The 18365-nt window shown below is 40.3% G+C and overlaps 1 protein-coding gene across 1 annotated transcript in view; it reads left to right on the top strand.

Annotated features, from left to right (window-relative positions):
• The first annotated feature begins 7691 nt into the window (after positions 1-7691).
• Positions 7692-18365, top strand: part of CELF2 (CUGBP Elav-like family member 2) — a 563407-nt gene continuing 552733 nt past the window's right edge. The window contains exon 1 of the mRNA XM_057403784.1: positions 7692-7892. The gene's annotated coding sequence lies outside the window, so the exon portion shown is untranslated. The remainder of the gene's footprint in view (positions 7893-18365) is intronic.

The raw sequence follows: 18365 nt of genomic DNA, 5'->3' as shown, positions 1-18365 counted from the left end.
ACAATAGTGCACTTATACCTGGAAATACCAGTGCTTAAGGTTATTGCTTGTTCTACTTCCTGGCAAATGGTTGTTTTACACTGTGCAAGAGGAGTGGGGATTTCTGACCATAGAGGCATGAGGCAGACTGATTGCTGTTTCTCACACTTTTTCCTCAGGAAAATCCAGGTCTGTTCTTGCCTCATTGGACACCAAAGGGACCTGGGAAAGGAATTAGGATGTGAGGATTAAAAGGAAAGGTTTTTCAGCCAAACAGTAAGGTTTTGGCACGTGTTTTGGCCCGCTTGTGCCTCTCGAGTTCTATACAGGAGAACATCACAACACCACTGGAAGACAATTCTTCCACTGAGCTGCGCACGTAAGCCCAGGGAACGTGCCTGCAGCAGCAAGGCAGAGATGCACTGCAGCCTGTGCAGTGACAGCTAGGGTGCACTGATACATAAGTGCCTGGCAACTGCTCTAATTTATTGCAGTAGCTGTTACGGCTCTCTGTGAAGCCTAAAATAATCTATGAGCATTTCAAATTTTAATAGTATTCACTTTGAGGGCCTCTGTGTGACTGCAGCTATATGATAACATATGCCCCAATTGGATCTGCCCTTTGTGTACGAGATGACATGATTTGGGCATAGTTAGCCGTGAGGGAGATGGAGGTTACCCATTTCCAGTGCAGGCAATGCTGGGTCTCCCAGTCTTTCATATACACCAAAGAGACAAATATTTTCCTTTTTAAGAGCATTTACACCCTCAGAGCTCAACAGATGGGGTGTTCTTGCCCTTCAAGGCAAAGCTCTGCTGTCAGAAGAGACACACAGAGGAGTTAGCAAGTAGCAGGCATGGAAACTAGTTAGAGTTTAATGGCATTTGGCTGTTTATTACATTTTCTTTCATTATAATTAACTAATATTTTCAATAGCACCAAGGACCTCAAGCTAGGAACACCATTAGGAGTCTGTGCAGTTCCTAGCGAAGAAAAGTGCTGTCCAAGAACATTACTGTTTATAGAAGCTGAGCACTTCAGAAAGTTAAGCTACAGTTAAGGTCACTAGCAATAGTCATTCCCTCCTCTGAAGCCAATGTTGTACAATGCTATATAATAATGTGTTCTTCATTGTACAATTTCTCTTTACACATCCAGCCTATCTCCAGCAGTATGTCTCCAGTCTCCATGTCTGAACCAATCCCTCTAACTGCCTGCTGCCAGCTTATTTCCAGGCAAGGAATAAGGTGCAAAACCAACCTATTCCCTTCTCCAGCAGCATCTTAGTTTTAGTTCTTTTTCCAGGCATTTCCAATCTCCTTTCTCTGTCCTCCTGAATATATGTTCAGATTTGCTCTCCTAACTTATTGCCTCCATTCCACTCTTGTTTCCCTTGTCTTCAGTTTCAGAGCATTTCTAACATCAGTTCAAGTGCTCAGTAATGGTCATATCTACACTAGTATGTGAACTGGGTTGCAATCTTGAGAGTAAGTGGCAATGCAGAAATCTATGTTTCTAAGCCTTCCTTCGTGAACTTTCTCCCCCCAAATTAGGATGGTATCATCCTGTCATTCCAGTCAGACTGCACCGTCCCCTAAACCTTGCAGGATATATCTTGTCCATCCTTGTTTTTTTACTAGCTTCTCCAGAAGTGCTCTCATTTGTGTAATTTTCTTCATGGATGGTGGGGTTTTTTGCTGTCCCTGACATAAATGACACTCTTATGGACAAATTTCAGGTCCCTGCTTGAATCCTGGCAGGAACATAATAGCTCCAGACCTCCTGAAAGAAAAGACAACCGCCATCTAAAGATGCTTTTCCCCTCACCTGGCTCTCAGCAAGGACTGGCTTGATCTGGCTGGCATTTCTCAGCAACCAAAAGCAGACCCCTAGCAGAGAAAACTTAATCCCCATATTTTGTGTGATAAGAAGCTGCAAACAACTGAATATAGGGTTAAATAAAAAGAAACATCGTGAAACTTCGGCAAGCGCTGCTCCTAGCCCTGCTGATAATACCTTTTCTAGTGGTCTGATATTCCTTGATCCTCTTGTAAAGGTTGCAAAAGTTAAGGAAGATTTATAAGCAGGCTCAATAAATACCAAATCACGTCTTTGTCTGTATATCTGCATACTTCTCACCTAGTAAGTTTTAATCTCTAAGGCAAAAAGAAAGGTGTTGGTTCAGGAGCTGCCAACTTGGGCTTTCTGAATTCATGATCGATCCCTCCCAGATCTACCCAATCAGGTGTGAACACAGAAGTTAAATGTCAAGGTCAGTCTTGCATACACAGATGCCTTTTAGGGGGGGAGCCCAGACAGCACCCTTCTATGGTACATGTCAGGATTTACTGACCGCATTTAGGGCAGCTGCCAAAGTGTTTGGAGTGTTCTGGCAGCAGAAGACACAGCTGGTCCCATCAAAGTGATCACATTCTTGGACATTAATTTAGAGTATGAGAGGATGGGGTAATGCTTGCCAGAGGATAAGCTTCATAATCCTAAAGGGTTAGTGACTCAGAAATTACAGGCTAGTAAAGGTGTGGTTACAGCTGCTGCAACTGCTTTGTTAACGGGTCACTTGGAACTTAGAGAAAAGCCTATTTAGGCAACATGTGGTCTCCAAACTGACAAGTTCTTTCAATGGCAGGAGCTATAGATAGGCTAGCATTGTAAGGTATCAGACTCTGAGCACTGGAGTCTCAGTAAATAACAGTAACTCTGTGCTAGCAGAAGAATGAGTTATTCATCAATGTGTATTCTGGAAATACACTCAAATGTGTCTGGAAGGATTTCTTCTGGGGAGCATGTGCTGGAGGTATGTGGAGATACGTATCAGAAAAAGACTGAAATATGTACTTGTGATGACCTCCACTAAATACATAAGGCCTACTGCTGAGGTCTGACTTATTGTGGTGTTCCGTAAGCAGAAGATAAGTAGCTCCAATAAAGTTATGGTGTTACCTTCTCATAATGGCCACAGTAGATGTCTTTTTAACTTTTTTACCCATCCAGCCTGTAGCAATGAGAAATGTCCAAATACTTCTCATGTATTTAAACCAATTAATGAGTTGTGCTCTGAGGCTGTTACAAAGAAAATTTCATAGGAGTCAGTTATGAGCACCTGAACTTGATGTTGGTAAGGAGAGTCTGGTTATCTTCCCTCCTATTTACAGCAGTATGGAAAACATCCATTTCAGAGCCAAAGCTGGTATTGCAGCATTACAAAATTGCTGAGTAATTTTCTTTCTTTTCTTAACTGCTTCCTGTTTTAACATCTGGAATTTTCCATCAACTCACCAGTTTCCAACAAGAATCAATAACATAGTGCATCCAAACACCAAAGCAAAACCCAAACCACATTATGAGTAGAACTGGCACCCTTATATCACCACATTATTTTTCCAGTGGGAACTTATGCACAGCATCTGTCTCTGTTTCTTGTCTTAGGGATTTACTTTCACCCCACAAACTAGTCTTAAGGCATGAGCATTTAGAAGGCTAACACACATGGATGGATTAATTTCTCAAAGCACCAAATTCCACAGAGATATTTTCCTTTAAGTTAGCCCCCTTTGATTGCAAGACAGCAGGACGTACCAAGGGGACAGCAACATAGGTATGAGAAATGAATTCAACCACAGGCAAGGCGACAGGGAAGGACTAAGATGTGTAACTGTCATTTATTAAATTACATAAGCCACAGATTTCTTTCTTCCTCAATAAGAAATTTTGGCAAGCAAAATTACACATTATAAGATTATGATCTTTTAATGGAAGTTGTAACAAGTTTTTTTAAGCTGGATAAAAATATGTCCACAAATAAAGTGATTGTTATCCACAAGGCCATCAGAACTTTATTTTTCCCTTTACCAAACAGTTTTTGTGGACAGGATTATGCTTGGGGAAAGGGAAGTCTCCTGGTGGTGTTTTTTTGTTTTCAGCATAGAGTAATTAACATATTCAGGTCATCACATCAGATGTAGAAATCCTCCAACAGCACACTACTTCTAAAATAATGCACTGGATTCAAAGACTACACAGAACTGTACACAAAGTACTCCATTAACAGCAGGTGCCGTATGAAAAAAGCTCTCTTTAAAAGAGCTTTTAATTACTGTATATCTTTGTTTAGAAGCCACCTTCAACTATCTTTTCCTTGCGAGCTGCAGGGGAAAGCAATTAAATGTATGAGAAAACCACCCTTAATTTAAAGCTGCAGGAAGAAGCAATTAGTGTAACAGAAGTCTCAGCTTGTACACGAAGAAATACGGTACGTGAAGTCACTGGAGGCTGGGTATTACTTGGACATAGTTAATACATGTTGTAAAACTTAAAATATGTGACTACTGAAAGTTGAAAGCCATAGCTGTCTGGATGGCCTGTATTTATTCCCACATCTCCCTATAACAACAGAGTTGGATGTTTACACAAAATCCCATTTACATCTCTCAACTGTATAATTCACACCTTCTTTAAGTTCCCTTTAATAGGTGAAGGGTCTCAATATAGCTGAGTAAGCACCTTTGCTTTTAGGGGGTGGGAAGGTACAGGGTTTTATTTATTTGAAGTAAAGCCATTTAGGTAGATCTGGCTATAAAGAAAGACTTTACAAGCAAAGGAAAAAGATCTTTCTGGTCTTCACTGGTATTTCCCAAGTTTACAAGTCTTGATTTTAATACTAGAACAAATATTGTACCAATTTAAGGCCTCTTTTTCAACCCTTTTTCCATCACAGTATTGCAAAGTCTATTCAGACATAGTACAAAAAGGGGTTTTGAAAGTTTGGTGTATTTGTTTATTTGTTTGCTTGAAAAAGGATTGAAAATGAAATGGTTTCATTGTTTTTAGGGGTTACTCCTTGATGGTCAATGACATGAAAAAGAAAACAAAACAAACAGCAAAACAAACCAGTCAGTATGACCACTACTGATGTTAAAGGCAAAAATGTTCCTAAAACAAGACCAGAAAATACTTCACTCCATTGTATTTTGTAAATGATGCAAAGGTTAATTAGATACTTTCTGTTGCATTGTATAGTGAAATGCTTCCATTAATTACTGCTTCTTAAATATAACTAATTCAGTAAAAATTGACTATAAAACCACAAAGTATTATCTTTCCCATAGTACTTAACTGCAGTCCAGTGCCTATGACCCTTAATCAAAATTGGATTGTAACAGACACACCGAATGATTAATAGTAAGATACAGCATCATTAAAACCCTAAAATGCATGAATCATCAACTGGCTTCCATCGGACATTCAGGTGTTTAGACTCTGCTCTTCTAAACACCTCAGTGTTTGTGCTTGTGTTTTCTAGTGTCCTACATTACAGGAGCAAAGGTTGTTATTAACAGCTTGCTTTACAGTAACACAAGGAAGATGTTTCTATAAATGTTTGATTTTATGCGCTTTTGTGTGTTTTTTCAACAAATTAGTCAAATTGGCTTCTGGACTGTAGCTCCTTGCTGAACCGAGCTTTTTTAGGTTTTGTTATTTAGTGCACTACTGTATTCCATCAAAGGCAAAGTTCAATTATTTGTCTTTTGAAGGTCTGAGTGCCTTGTTTAAAATGCCAAGTGCATTAAGAACAGGACACCCTTGACTTTTGCAAGGAGATAGAGAAGGATAATAAGTTGGTTGGATTTAAAGGAATTTTGAAATTGAGCATGTGTGTCTATGTGTGCATGAAGATATCAAAATAAGGATTAAATGCTATCAAATCAGCAAGAATGCATTTTTGACCATTTACCATTTTTCTTCCTAACAAGGAGCAAAAGGAATGCAAGTCTTGTGGTTAAAACAAAGGACAGGGAGCCAGGAGACACTGAACTTGGATAAAAACACATACTAAAACATTTTACTAGTATGAAAATAGGGCTTTAAAACCACACAAGTGCAAATGAGAGCAAATTCTAGTGGAAAAAATGCTGCATTTTTTTTTGCTGTGATTACTTGTGGAATCTACTGATGCACCTATTCCAAATCATATTCACTGTCCTTATGTATTTCCATTTTGAACATAACCCTCTATGCAGTCTTTTCCCTCTGTACTGAGACTGAGCCCACAGGGAGTAGCAAAAATTCCTGTGGACAGAATGAGTCTGTGGCAAACTTTGCAAAGAAATGGTTCTCAGCCATGCTGATTTAAACCTCATTTATGGAATGACTTCTACCACCCATAGAAGTGGGTTCAGGTGGTCACTTGTTAAAAGCATCTGGAGGCTTCAAAAGAGAAGAAAAGCAACTTAAACGTTGACTATAGTACCAATTTAACATGACTGGCTGTTCATAATCAGGAGCCTTAACAGGGCTGTAGGGCAGACCCTACATCTTGAGCCCTGTTGTGCAATTCCTGATGGCAGGACTCACCCTATAAGATCTACATCCATGAATAAAGGCTGTAGAAGGGACGTAGTCATAGGAGCAACTAGCTTCTGTAGAGTTTATAAAAATCTATTTAGAAGGCAGTTGTCTATGGCAGGCGTGTTCAGCATGCGTCTCTTCCCATGTAAACGGCAAACTTCAAGTAAAACAGAGATTGATTTAATTAAGTTTAAACATTTCAGCTTTTTATTTTATGGTTACACACATAAGTAGAGCAATAAGTGAATAGAAATGTTGCATATTTACTGTGGCATGATCCAAGCAATTGCTACTAAAGTATTAAGGCAAAGCACCATTTCACCCTTTTAATTTTATTCCATAATTAGGTAGAAACCATATTTTGGTGAATACAGTTATAGTTAGAAGTTATAGATTATGCTTCTCTTTGTTTTGAAAGGATGATTTTAGCCCTGTTGCTAAAAGCCTGTTAGCAACAATTAAAATAGCTATTAAAAAAAAACATTTACAGCTCTTCTACTTGTTTTTCTTGTTAGTTTTCATCAAATATTTCACACTCATATGATGGATGCAGCCTGCTAATAGTCACCAGCACAGACTTTCAAAAATGGTTTTAAACATCTGGTTAAAAACATTGCTTTTTATGTACTGCGACTGTTTCTACGTGAGTGCTGTGCCAGTTGTTCATTATGCCTCTGACTCCAGTTACTTTTTGTTCTCAAAAACGATTTGAAAAAGTTGAGAAGGAAAACTTAAAAGCAGAGCAAAACCAACACCGGCAACTTTTCTGAGTGCCAGAGTTTTAACTGCTTTCTGCTGAAATGCTCTCCTGACTTTCCATTCAAGCAAGCATTTTTGCACACAGTATAACAGGAAGGGGCTGAGTGCGTGCCTGCAAAGTGCAGCATGGTAAACATCTGTGTGTATTCCACATATACCCCACTATTAAAATCAATCTGTTCAGGTCACTTCCCATTCCGAGGAGAGCTGAGAAACGCAGCCACCAGTTTCTGTCACGTGCTGCGTCGTCTCAATTAAATATAAATTAAATTTCATGCGAAGAACCCAACTTGGAAATCCCAGCAAACAACAACAGAACCTTTCCACTAATGATTTTCAGTCATCACAAGTGGAGAGAGACTCAGACAGCAGACAGCATGGTCCCAGCATGCTTTTTGCCTTTTTTTTTGTTTGCACAGTAGCTGTCAGTTGCAGCCCTGCAGGTAGTAGAACCCAGTGGGAAGAGGGGCGGGACAGAGCGATGCTGCCTGAACTGACAGCAAATTTAAATTACTGAGCGTTCTTTTTCTTTTGTTGTTGTTTTTTTTTCTTTCTTTGCGTGCCCTTTCTTTTTTTTTTTCTTTTTTTCTTTTTTTCTTTTTCCTTTTTTTTTTTTTTTGGTGTTTTTCTACTCTGCGACAAACTGAAAAGATTCTCGCACACGCTAATTTAACAACCCTGCTTCATCGTCTCCTTCCCCCCCCCCCCCCTTCTGCTTCCAGGATAATTAAAAGAGAAACCTGTAAAGGCAACATTCCTTCAAGCAAGTTGGCGCAGCAACGTGCTGGTAAGATGAATTTAATTATATTTTTTTCCCCCCTTTCCCCATCTTTTCTTTTCCTTTTTGGAGCTGAGAGCTTTTGTATATCTAACGCAGTCATAAGTGCGGTTCCCCTGCTGTGGAGGGTTAGGATGTAATGAAAAGGTGTAACTGCTTGATATGCGACCTTCTCCTATTACTTAAAATGGATAATAACAGCTTTCGCGTCTGTCCTCATGATGCTTTTATCTGCGAATTGACTATTTGCTCAACAGAAGCGGTGCTGTGATTGTCGCACTATGACAATGAGGACTTGATTGTTTTTTGGTTACTGTTCCATGCTCCTATCAGAAAAGATACTTGAGTTGGGGGGGTTTGTGTGTGTGATGTTTTTCTTTTTCTCTCTGAACATTGCCTGAAGCACTGATATGATGGGGGTGGAGATGGGGGTGGAGGAGACGGTCTTGGGTGTCATTCTGCCTGTTCAGCTGTTTACTAGGTAGGGAAGTGCAACACGGAAACTTTCTGAAGAAATAAATAAATATCTTTCAGCTCGCATCGAGTGGGGTCAGTGTACCCAGGATTTATTGTTTTCCAGTGCTGGGTAAAGTTCTTCCTGTCCCTCACATTGTTCTTCTGGAGAAAGGGAGGAAGGGATGTTCCACTTCATATCTTGTCATACTATTGTAGTAGCTAATTGCAAGGAGCTGACAAACTTTGAGATGAAATACCAAGCGTTGCTTTTGTGAAGAATGAGTCTGATGCTGTGGATAGTTTCCTATGAAACAGCCAGATCTGTATTACCATTTGTTGCAGTTCCTGCCTTACAAGTCCCCCTATTTCCAATGTCTCCTTTATAGTGTTTTTCTGTCATGAATATATTATTATTGTATTTTTTTTTTTTTTTAAGAAAATGAGAGGTGCTTTGCTTTTGCTTTGTATTTACCCTTATAAAACTTATCAGGTGGATTTTTTTCCTCAGGCTTTCTGAATGTAGTTCTGCAAGTGCTAAATGCAACAACACCTATTGAAATCAACAGGAAGGCTGAGCTTGTCCTGTATTTCAGAGGAAATTGCCGAGTAGTAGCAGAACCTGATCTTATGATTGTTTAACTCTCTTTATCTAACTGCAATTAGTTGTTGTTGCACTTAAGACTGGATCATGTAGGCTTCTACTGAAGTATTTAGAATAAACCCTGCTCTTACAGTTGGTTGTTTTCAGGTTTGTGGTCATGCTGAGGAAAACTTTCTGAACAAAATAAGGGATTTTTGAGAGAAATCTGGTGGAGTTAAAAAAATGGTGTGATTCAGTTCTCTAACTCCTTGAAAACTGTTGTTCTTAATATATACAAAAGTGTCCTGAAATTATTTATATCTGCAGATTAATACATCAGACTTTCCATACATCAGACTTTCCATACTCGATGGTCTGACATGCCAAATGCATAATGTGATCACAGGAGCAACGTTGTGCAAGGAGAGGATTGATGAGGAGCAGTCAGGAGTTAAACACAGGCTCCCTGGAGAGGAGGAGAGGACGTGCCAGTGCCATATGGAAAATCACATGCTTTCACAGCAACTTTGTTAGGGCACAGGGTTAAGGGCACTGCACTTGCAGGAGTTCATCACCCCCCATTTCAGCCTCAGTTTGAAGCACTGCAATACTTCTAAGGTTTACCTCTCTTGTGCCGAAAATCCTGGTGTCTTTGAAATGAGGTCGTTGTAGCTCTCACATCTTGCTTTTACCCTGACAACTTGCCTTTCCCCGCCCCAACACCAAGGTCTGCAGGACCCAGAAAATTAGGCTTTGTCCCTTGTAATCCTAAACTCCCATCCATTTAAAACCAGAGAAGAAAAGGATTGAATTCAGTGTTCTTGTTATGGAAATAAGTTTTTATTCACTCAGTATCAACTGGCAGTTAGAAGCGTATCTGGTGTAATATGAATAAACTGTAGGCTGTTGACAGTAAATTATGCAACTATAGTCCTACATTCGCCTAGAAACACGGCTTTTACAAGGCTCAAGTGGCCTAGTGGGGGAAAACAGCTACCAGTATTCTCATTTGATCTTTCTAACCACCCAAAGCCATGAGAAGTCCATGGTGGTTGATTCCCACTGCCCATGGTGGGCATCTCAGCGATGGGCAAAGCTGCATGGAGTAGAGCCTGAATGCAGCCAGGGGTATTCAGTCATAGAGATGATGTCAAAGGTACTGTTATGAAGCAACATGAAAACATCATACAACCAAGTTTAGATGCTAAGTTTGGTGACAAGAATTTGTTCCTAAAGTCATAATGTATAAAAACCCAAAATCTGCACCTTTAAAAAACCCCACCACACCAACCCAATACTTTCTCTTTGAGTTTAGCCTTTAAATATATATATTCTTAATTAATCTATGCACTTCAAATTGCTGTTGGCTTCTAGGAATAGTCTTCTACCTAGGGCTTGGAAATTTCTAGTTGAATAGAAATGCATTCATTGTAACAAAAAAAAAAAACCCTTGCTGTAATTTCCTGTCAGTAACACAGAAATAAGAAAACACTAGGCTAATAAAAATGATAATCTGAGTTTACAACTGTTAACAAGATTCCTGAATAGAAATGGTGCTATTATGCACAAAGAACTTCTATCATTACTAGAGGAATGTACTATAAAATTATGAGTTTTATTTTTAGGACCCTGTCATCCACTCAGAAATCAACCCGTAATCTTACTTGTGAAATGCCATAAGTTTTGGCATCTTCCCTCCCCTCCTATTAATGAAATATTAAAGGAATTTTATAATTAGAAACTTTGATAACTTAGCTAGGAATTTTCTTTACAGGAAAAAGCTGGCATAATTCTGCATTTCTTCCACATCTCTTAACTCTCCACATACAGTCACTGCAAGTCTGAGTTGAGTGCAGCAAGGAAAACTGGGGTGAATCACAGACTTTGGCACTAATGGTGGGATTCCATCAGCTTCTTTCTCCCAAGAGAGGGCAGATTCTCAGACTTTTCTCAGGACTCTGGAGAAGTACTTGAGAATATTTTCCCTCTTTGCCTGCATGGAATTATTTTTTAGTGTTTCATTTCTGGTCAACTGAATCAAAGTATTGAAGTATCATGGAGTCATGTAAAAATGCTCAGATTTTAACCTCTGAGGGTTTGTTTTTTTTTCATTCTACTAATAAAAGACATTTACATTTCTCTTCTAACTGCAAATGATTAATGACATCGTAAGGGATTTGCTGTGTTTCCATTTGATTTAACACATTAGCTATGGTCCTCTTTTGTCAAGAACCACTCTTGAAGTTCTACATCACCAAAGGAAGCCATACCACTATACCTGGCTCAGAGTGTCCCCAAGTTTCTGGTCCTCCCTCTCTAGCAGATTGACAACATATTCAGCAAACAATTGCTAAGACACACTCATTCCACAGGCCTGGCATCCAGTCACATGTCCTTCATCTTCTGGTGATGGTTTGCTGCACTCGTTGGGACTCCTAACCCTGTGTAGGATAAATGAAACCCTAAAAATAACCTAATACCTCCTAATTACTTTCATCACTCCCAAAGCAGTAGAGAACACAGTATTTATCAGGTCACTAGACCATAGAATCACAGAATGGTTTGGGCTGGAAGGCACCTTTTAAAGTTCATCCAGTTCCAACCTCTGCCATGGCAGGGACACCTTCCACTAGAGCAGCTTGCTCCAAACCTCATCCAACCTGGCCTTGAACACTACCAGGTATGGGGCAGTCACAGCTTCTCAGGGCAACCTGTGCGGGTGCCTCAGCACCCTCACAGGGAAGAACTTCTTCCTAATGTCTAATCTAAATCTCCTTTCTTTCAGTTTAAAGCCATTCCCCCTTGTCCTGTTGTTACAGGTCTTTGTAAAAAGATATGAATTAAGAATATAAATAAATATTCTATTAAGGTAAACAGTCAAATATTAGGAAGAATCAAACAAAGTGAAATGAGAAGTAGAATCCCAGAGAGCTCAGTTCTAGACTAATTATTAAACAAATTCCTCCTTGGTTGCTTTTCATGCCCCATGACCTGTGGAGGCTGGTAACTTCACTCCGGTCCTAAGGCTAATGTACTGCAAAAGCTTTTGGAGCCACATCTTTCCTACTCACTGTGTTAAAGACACTCACCACCTATTTTTTGAGATGATAACAAAGGGGGAGCAACCCAAAAGCTCTGCATATGTATTATTTTTAATTTGCTTTCTCAATCTGAAATCTCCAACTGCCTGTATATCACCCATATAAGGGTTTGCTCTCTATTCGTAACATTTGAGCACCATAGGTAGGATTCATCTCATCCAAATTTAGATACCTATACTGCAGACACCTACATTTCAGTTAGCCACCTTGGGGTCCCATTATAGTCAGAGGGAAAAAGCAGGCACTTTCAGACAGTGATTTACCTGACCTATTTTAAACATCTATTTTCTCTGAATCCCAGAGAAGGACACCACATTCAAGACTCAGATCATTTAGCCACCTCTACTCCTCAAATTCTCTTAATTACTGTACTGTTGCATTGCTTAATTTAGGCATCTTTTCCTCAGCTGCTTGGCTTCTCTTGTAACTACTTCATTAAGACAAAGGACTTAAAACTCTGTAAATTACATACCTTGAAAAGCAGTCATAGTGCTATTGATTTACTGAGCCTCATATACCAGATGGTGGTCTTAAAACAAGTCTAATCATAGTAAAGTTAGGGCTGGATTGCATATACAGGATAATGTCACTCACTTATATCATTCGTCCTCAAGAACTGCTGGGGGATTGCTGTCACAAGTGCATTTCAGGCAGTATGTTTAATGTACGATTAATCTTGTATTTAATTGTACAATTAATCCTCATGGTTACTTTTATTAGGCTGAACTGATCTAGCAAAAGGAGGTGCTGCAATTGGTTTATTTGTTCTACTTAGCAAACCATTGGCATTTAACAGTGATGCTACAATGCTTTAAAAGATCTAAAAGTCAGGAAACTCCATGAGTATGATGAAGTCTACCTAATTTAGACACCACTATTTTAATGAGTTGATGTTCCAGATGTAAGTTCCTTTACCCAGAGGAGGCTACATGCGTTTGAAAGCTTCCAGACAGACAATTTGGCTTCCTATATCCATACAGCTAAGGCTGCATTTACAGTGCTAGAAGTATCTGATGCAAAGAGATACCTGGCTCACAGATATAACTGTGTACCTCATCCCCATGTCTCACGTGTCCATATGTGGAGGGGGTTGCTGTGTCCTCTTGGCCCTGTGCTTGGCCCCAAGTGTTTGTTTTCATGCCTGAGTACACAGTATATGAAGGGTTGTGGGTGATGCTGGTGGGCTCACAACCCACTTAAACTGAGAGTTACAAGGGGCAGGGAGAGCCAGTGTTGGAGCATCCTTGCTCATAAATTCTAGAGGAAAAGGTACCTAAGGATGACCATAAGCAGCATCACAGTCAGGTTAATCCTCAAGGAAAATCTGATTCATTTCAAAAGTAAATGTGTCAGCACATAAATATATCTTAATATATACATAAAATGCACAAAATGGCTGTTAGAGACATAAGATCTCACAAGACAGCTAAGACATTCAGTGATATGGACTCACTGTACATCGGACAAACATGGTCTCCCTTAGGATCCATTTCTTTCTTCACTTAGGCAGCCTTCATCACCCTAAAGATTAAGTGTAGGTTTGGTTTAAGGTAGAGAAATAGGATTCTAAAATTCATTTAAATATAAAAAGGTTGCTCATAAGGCATTGTTTAAGTCAGAAAAGAGCTTTAAGATCATTGAGTCCAACCATTAACACAGCACTACCAAGTTCACCACCAAACCATGCCCCCAAGAACCACGTCTACATGTTTTTTAAGTTCTTCCAGGGATGGTGACTCCACCACTGCCCTGTGCAGCCTGTTCAGTGCTTGGCTGAGGTAATTCTTTTCTGAACCCAAGTTCAGACTGTAGTGATAGGGCAAGGGGTAACGGGTTAAAACTTAAACAGGGGAAGTTTAGATTGGATATAAGGAGGAAATTCTTTCCTGTTAGGGTGGTGAGGCACTGGAATGGGTTGCCCAGGGAGGTTGTGAATGCTCCATCCCTGGCAGTGTTCAAGGCCAGGTTGGACGAAGCCTTGGGTGAGATGGTTTAGTGTGAGGTGTCCCTGCCCATGGCAGGGGGGTTGGAACTGGATGACCTTAAGGTCCTTTCCAACCCTAACTATTCTATGATTCTATGATTCTAAGGACAGTGGATGGATTTTAAAGCATGCAGAAAGCATTGTAATATGCAATATAACTGCTACGTAATAAAAGAGTTCTGAACACAGGATGTGATCTCTTATACACTTGCTATTTTCAGTGATTAATGTATAAGCACTGCACAAGCCACTGACACAGTGAACAATCCTGAAGGCTTGTTGCCTGCGTTTTGGATGACAAGAGACAGAAGCATAGATTAATAGTGGCTCTTAATCAATCTGATGCAGTCAATGTTTTCCATAGGAACTCCATTAATAAGCAGCTTTACTAACGTCTTGCTCTATCCTAAGTCACTGACAATTATGAAGGACATATGCATATTAAACGAAGCTTTTACACTTGAGTGAAGAGCAATAGCAGCCTAGCCAGTGTCACGCAGTAAGAGAGACCACATTCACAGGGCATTAAAAGCTGGGTATTCTTGCTGAACAGGTTTACACATTTAAGCCTTGATCCTGCAAGGACTTATACACATGCTTAACCTCACATACAGCGAATGAAATCCTGGGCCTCTCAAAATCAATGACAAAACTCCACTGACTTCAAAGGGCCACTCTGAATAGCCTCTTTGGCTTCAGTGCAGCCACACAGAGTGCAGAAGTGTGTGAACTGATCTCCCCCAACCTCGCTTGCTTGCGTGGAGTCTTAAGAGATTGAGGGAGCTGCTAAGTGTAACTTTTAAAACACTTCTGCCTCACAACAAGCTATGAGCATTCAAAGATGTTTTCTTGTCTGATCTGTGCTCTTTAGGGGCTTTGCCCAAACCCCATGGTAAAACCTGTAGCAGTGGTTTCTGCTGGTGAAGTCTGTGAGCAATCTATAACGCAATGCTCTCCCTGGCTGGTATTGCATCCTGAGCAGCTTGTTTTCTTTACTTTTCAGAAGATCCAGTTCCTGGATCTATAACTCACATGATTTTATAGGAAATCTGGGGAAAATCTATTGAAATGACAGGTCAGAAAAGCAATAATACACGAATTTGTGCAGGATCTCACTGCTGTTTTTCATCTGCTTGCTGCTAGTAATTGAGATTCCCTGGTGCAAAATCTAACAGCTGTCTCAGGATCTGTTGGACACCAGAGACCCAATCCTGGCTCTGCCTGCATTTGTAAAGCAGTCTCATGGCAATAGTACCCCTGAGACTCACTGGGGAGTCCTGAGAAGTCTGGTAAAGAGCTGGGGAGGAGAGAAAGTGGTATTTGCCCCATTTTTCAGCATAGAACCCTTTCCGGAGCAGGTTAAGTCAATGATCCTTCCACCCTACACAGACCCTCTGGCTCTACACGTGATGCAACATGCCCTCAGCCTTCACACTGGCTGGAATGCTGAAGCTGAGGGGGGTCTTTGGCAGCCCTGAGTAACTGAGGTGTCTCAGTTCCAGCATGCTAGGAAAGCTCATGCTAGTAAATGCAGATCTTGTGACCAAAACATCTAACAACTGGTGTGGAGGCACACCATTGAGACTTGTGCGTCCTAGGAGCTGCAGAAGTTTTGGCTGTCATCTCTGTAAGCTGGCAAAAAGATTTGTGAGGACAACTATCCCCACTGTAACAGGGACTAAGTGCTCAGAAAATAGATTTACAATGATTTGCATCCCGGTTATGCTTTAGGATTAGTGTATGTTAGTCTTTGTGTAAGCCAGATTATCTCTTCTCACCTAGATTTGTGGCAGTCATTGGAAAGGAAGAATAGGCTGGGTGACCCTGGTGAAGTTTTTTGTCTATTTCAGCGTATTTCTCTGACACGTTTCATTGCTCCAGCAGCGAAAAATATCCCCAGACTTTATTCCTTTTCTTTTTGGCCTTTACTGTAAAGGTATTTTAAATTCATCTTCATCGTGTTCCTGTACTAGTGGGCTTTACCTATTCCCTGCAAAGTCCTGTGTGAAATTCTTAGCCACAGAGATTACAGAAATTTATTGCTTCACTGGCATGGCCAAGTTGCCACAAAATTGCATTTGTTAATGCAGCTATGAAAACACATGGCACCTGCCATCTCGTAGCATAGGGATTTTAAATATGGCTGGGAAGAATCTAAGAATGCCTATAAAATGGGTCTTGGCCATGTCAGTTTAGCTTTAGGAAGGAGACTGTGCTATAAAATCCTCACCCATAATTGGACACAAGTGACAGCTTTACTTAACTAGTGTTCACAAATGACCGAGCAATGAAAATGTTCTGCTTTTCTCACTCCAGAAGAATCACCATGGCAGATGTTAGCACTGTTGAGAACAGCTTTATTGTAACTACAGGTGAGACAAATGGGAGATTTATTAGTCTGGGCATTGAGGGAAAGGGAGGGAGGGTAAAAGTCTTATCGAGCGCTGTTGCAAAGGAATGCAATGTACATTATCAAACACATTGCTTGGCACACGCAGTGCTCTAAAACAGGGGCTATTCTGTGTCCATGAATTCATGAGCATGCCTGCTTTCTTGTTTGCTTTTTAAGTAGCCCATACCCAGAATCACAAGTTGTACATATTCTGCTTTTTATTTGCTCATGCCTATCTGTACCCATTTAAACCGATGGCAAATCTCTAATTTCATTGATGATTCGAGGTAATCAATGACTTAAAGTCTGGGAACCCAGTGATCTGCAAAACAGTGAACAAGAGACAATGTTGTTTCTCTGATGAAAGTCCTGAGAAAAGCATCCAGCATCTGCTGGATCCTTTCTGTTCATTTTAATGAACTTACAATTGGTCCCTACATAATGTGCATTCAGTAGAATTCAGCACTGGTTGTTCAGGCACTGATCCAGTAAAGCCCTTAATGATGTGCTTAAGACTATGGTATGGGAACAGTCCCATAGATGCCACTGCAACCACAGAAATGCCTGAAGTCCAGCAAGCAAGTAAAGGTTTTCTTGCTTGAGCATCCTCATATGTTTTTCAGCCAATCCCCTCTGCCAAGCAAACTAACAAGAAGTTTCTAAAAATCCAGCACTCTGAGATGACAGAAATGTGGTTATATTCAGATTTGTACCCAAAATTTTAGCTGCTTTATACTTCTTTATGCCCAATTGTGATATGAATAGGAATACTTGTAGCTGGAAACACAAATCTCCCTCCCCTTTTAGATTCAGGGAATACTCTCACGCAGTATTGCTCTGATTGTCAGTCCCACTTCTAAGTAGAATAACATATTTAAATTTATAAAAAGTAAAACTGTTTGCAGTATAAGCAGGAAAATATTCTCTGTATTTAAAGCAGCTTGCCCTGAACTCTCTAACCGGGTGCCTTCTTAGAAGGGCTGCTTGAAAGGAGCTTGTGCTTTCATGCCATGTGGAGCACATATTGCTTAACTGCTTCACTTCGGCTCATCCCATTTTAACTAGAGGGTACCATATTTCTGCATTGTCTTGCTTTCATGAAACCTGTGATATTCACCAGGTTTTTCAGGTAACGGCTGTTTACAGCAAGCATTGCCTATGGTGCTTCCAAAAGTTTCCCACTGTCAGAAGCATGAGGGCCAGATCGAAAATATTGGTTTGGGAGAATGTAATCTTTTCAGTACAGACTTTGGTCAGCATGACTGTGTTCAGTGTAAGTGCCCAATAGTAATGATGTCCAGGCATAGGGCCAAATGCTAAAACTGCCCCCAGAGTGAATATACTCATACTCTGCAAGAGAAGCAGTAAAGTATGCTCGTATTCTGGCCAGCAACATGCGAAAGCACAGCTCCCCATGAGGATAATTCTTGCCAGGAGTATGAATAAGCTGCATCAAGGCTATGCATTACAGCAACTGCTGCATCAGGGACTGCTAAGTAACTCATAAATAAACAGTCCCTGCTGCCTCCCAATTCCTGTATCGAGCTTCAGAAGGTACTGATGTAGGTCCAAGTATGAAAGGCTTGTACAGTGGCCTCAATGGACTTTGAGAAGTGCCAAAACAGAGGTGGCTGCTTTCCATCTCCTGCTCATGCGACTGGCCATAATTTTCCTGGCAAGTACAAACAGACATCGCCTAGAAGGATTTGGCTTCTATTCTTCAACTCATATTCATCATTTGGGTTGCTCCAGTGAAGTTATGAAGCCAGGAGCTCCTGTTAGGGTAGGATAAAGGCTCCACAACAGCTGAAATCTTTATTAATAAATGAATAAACCCAGAAAAAAAATGGACACACTTTAATAAACCCACCAACCATTTGTTTCGGGCACACAAGTGTATTTACACCCACATCAGAACTGCACTAAAATGTAGGGGTTTTGCATTACTGCTCATTTCAGTTTTGTTTTC

This window comes from Pezoporus wallicus, unplaced genomic scaffold (genome assembly GCF_028554395.1).
Source record: "Pezoporus wallicus isolate ANWC-B61680 ecotype Strahan unplaced genomic scaffold, APGP_CSIRO_Pwel_v1 contig_6978, whole genome shotgun sequence".
NCBI lineage: Eukaryota > Metazoa > Chordata > Aves > Psittaciformes > Psittacidae > Pezoporus > Pezoporus wallicus.
The sequence above is the reverse complement of the archived record's forward strand: the minus strand, read 5'-3'. Positions and strand labels throughout refer to the sequence as shown.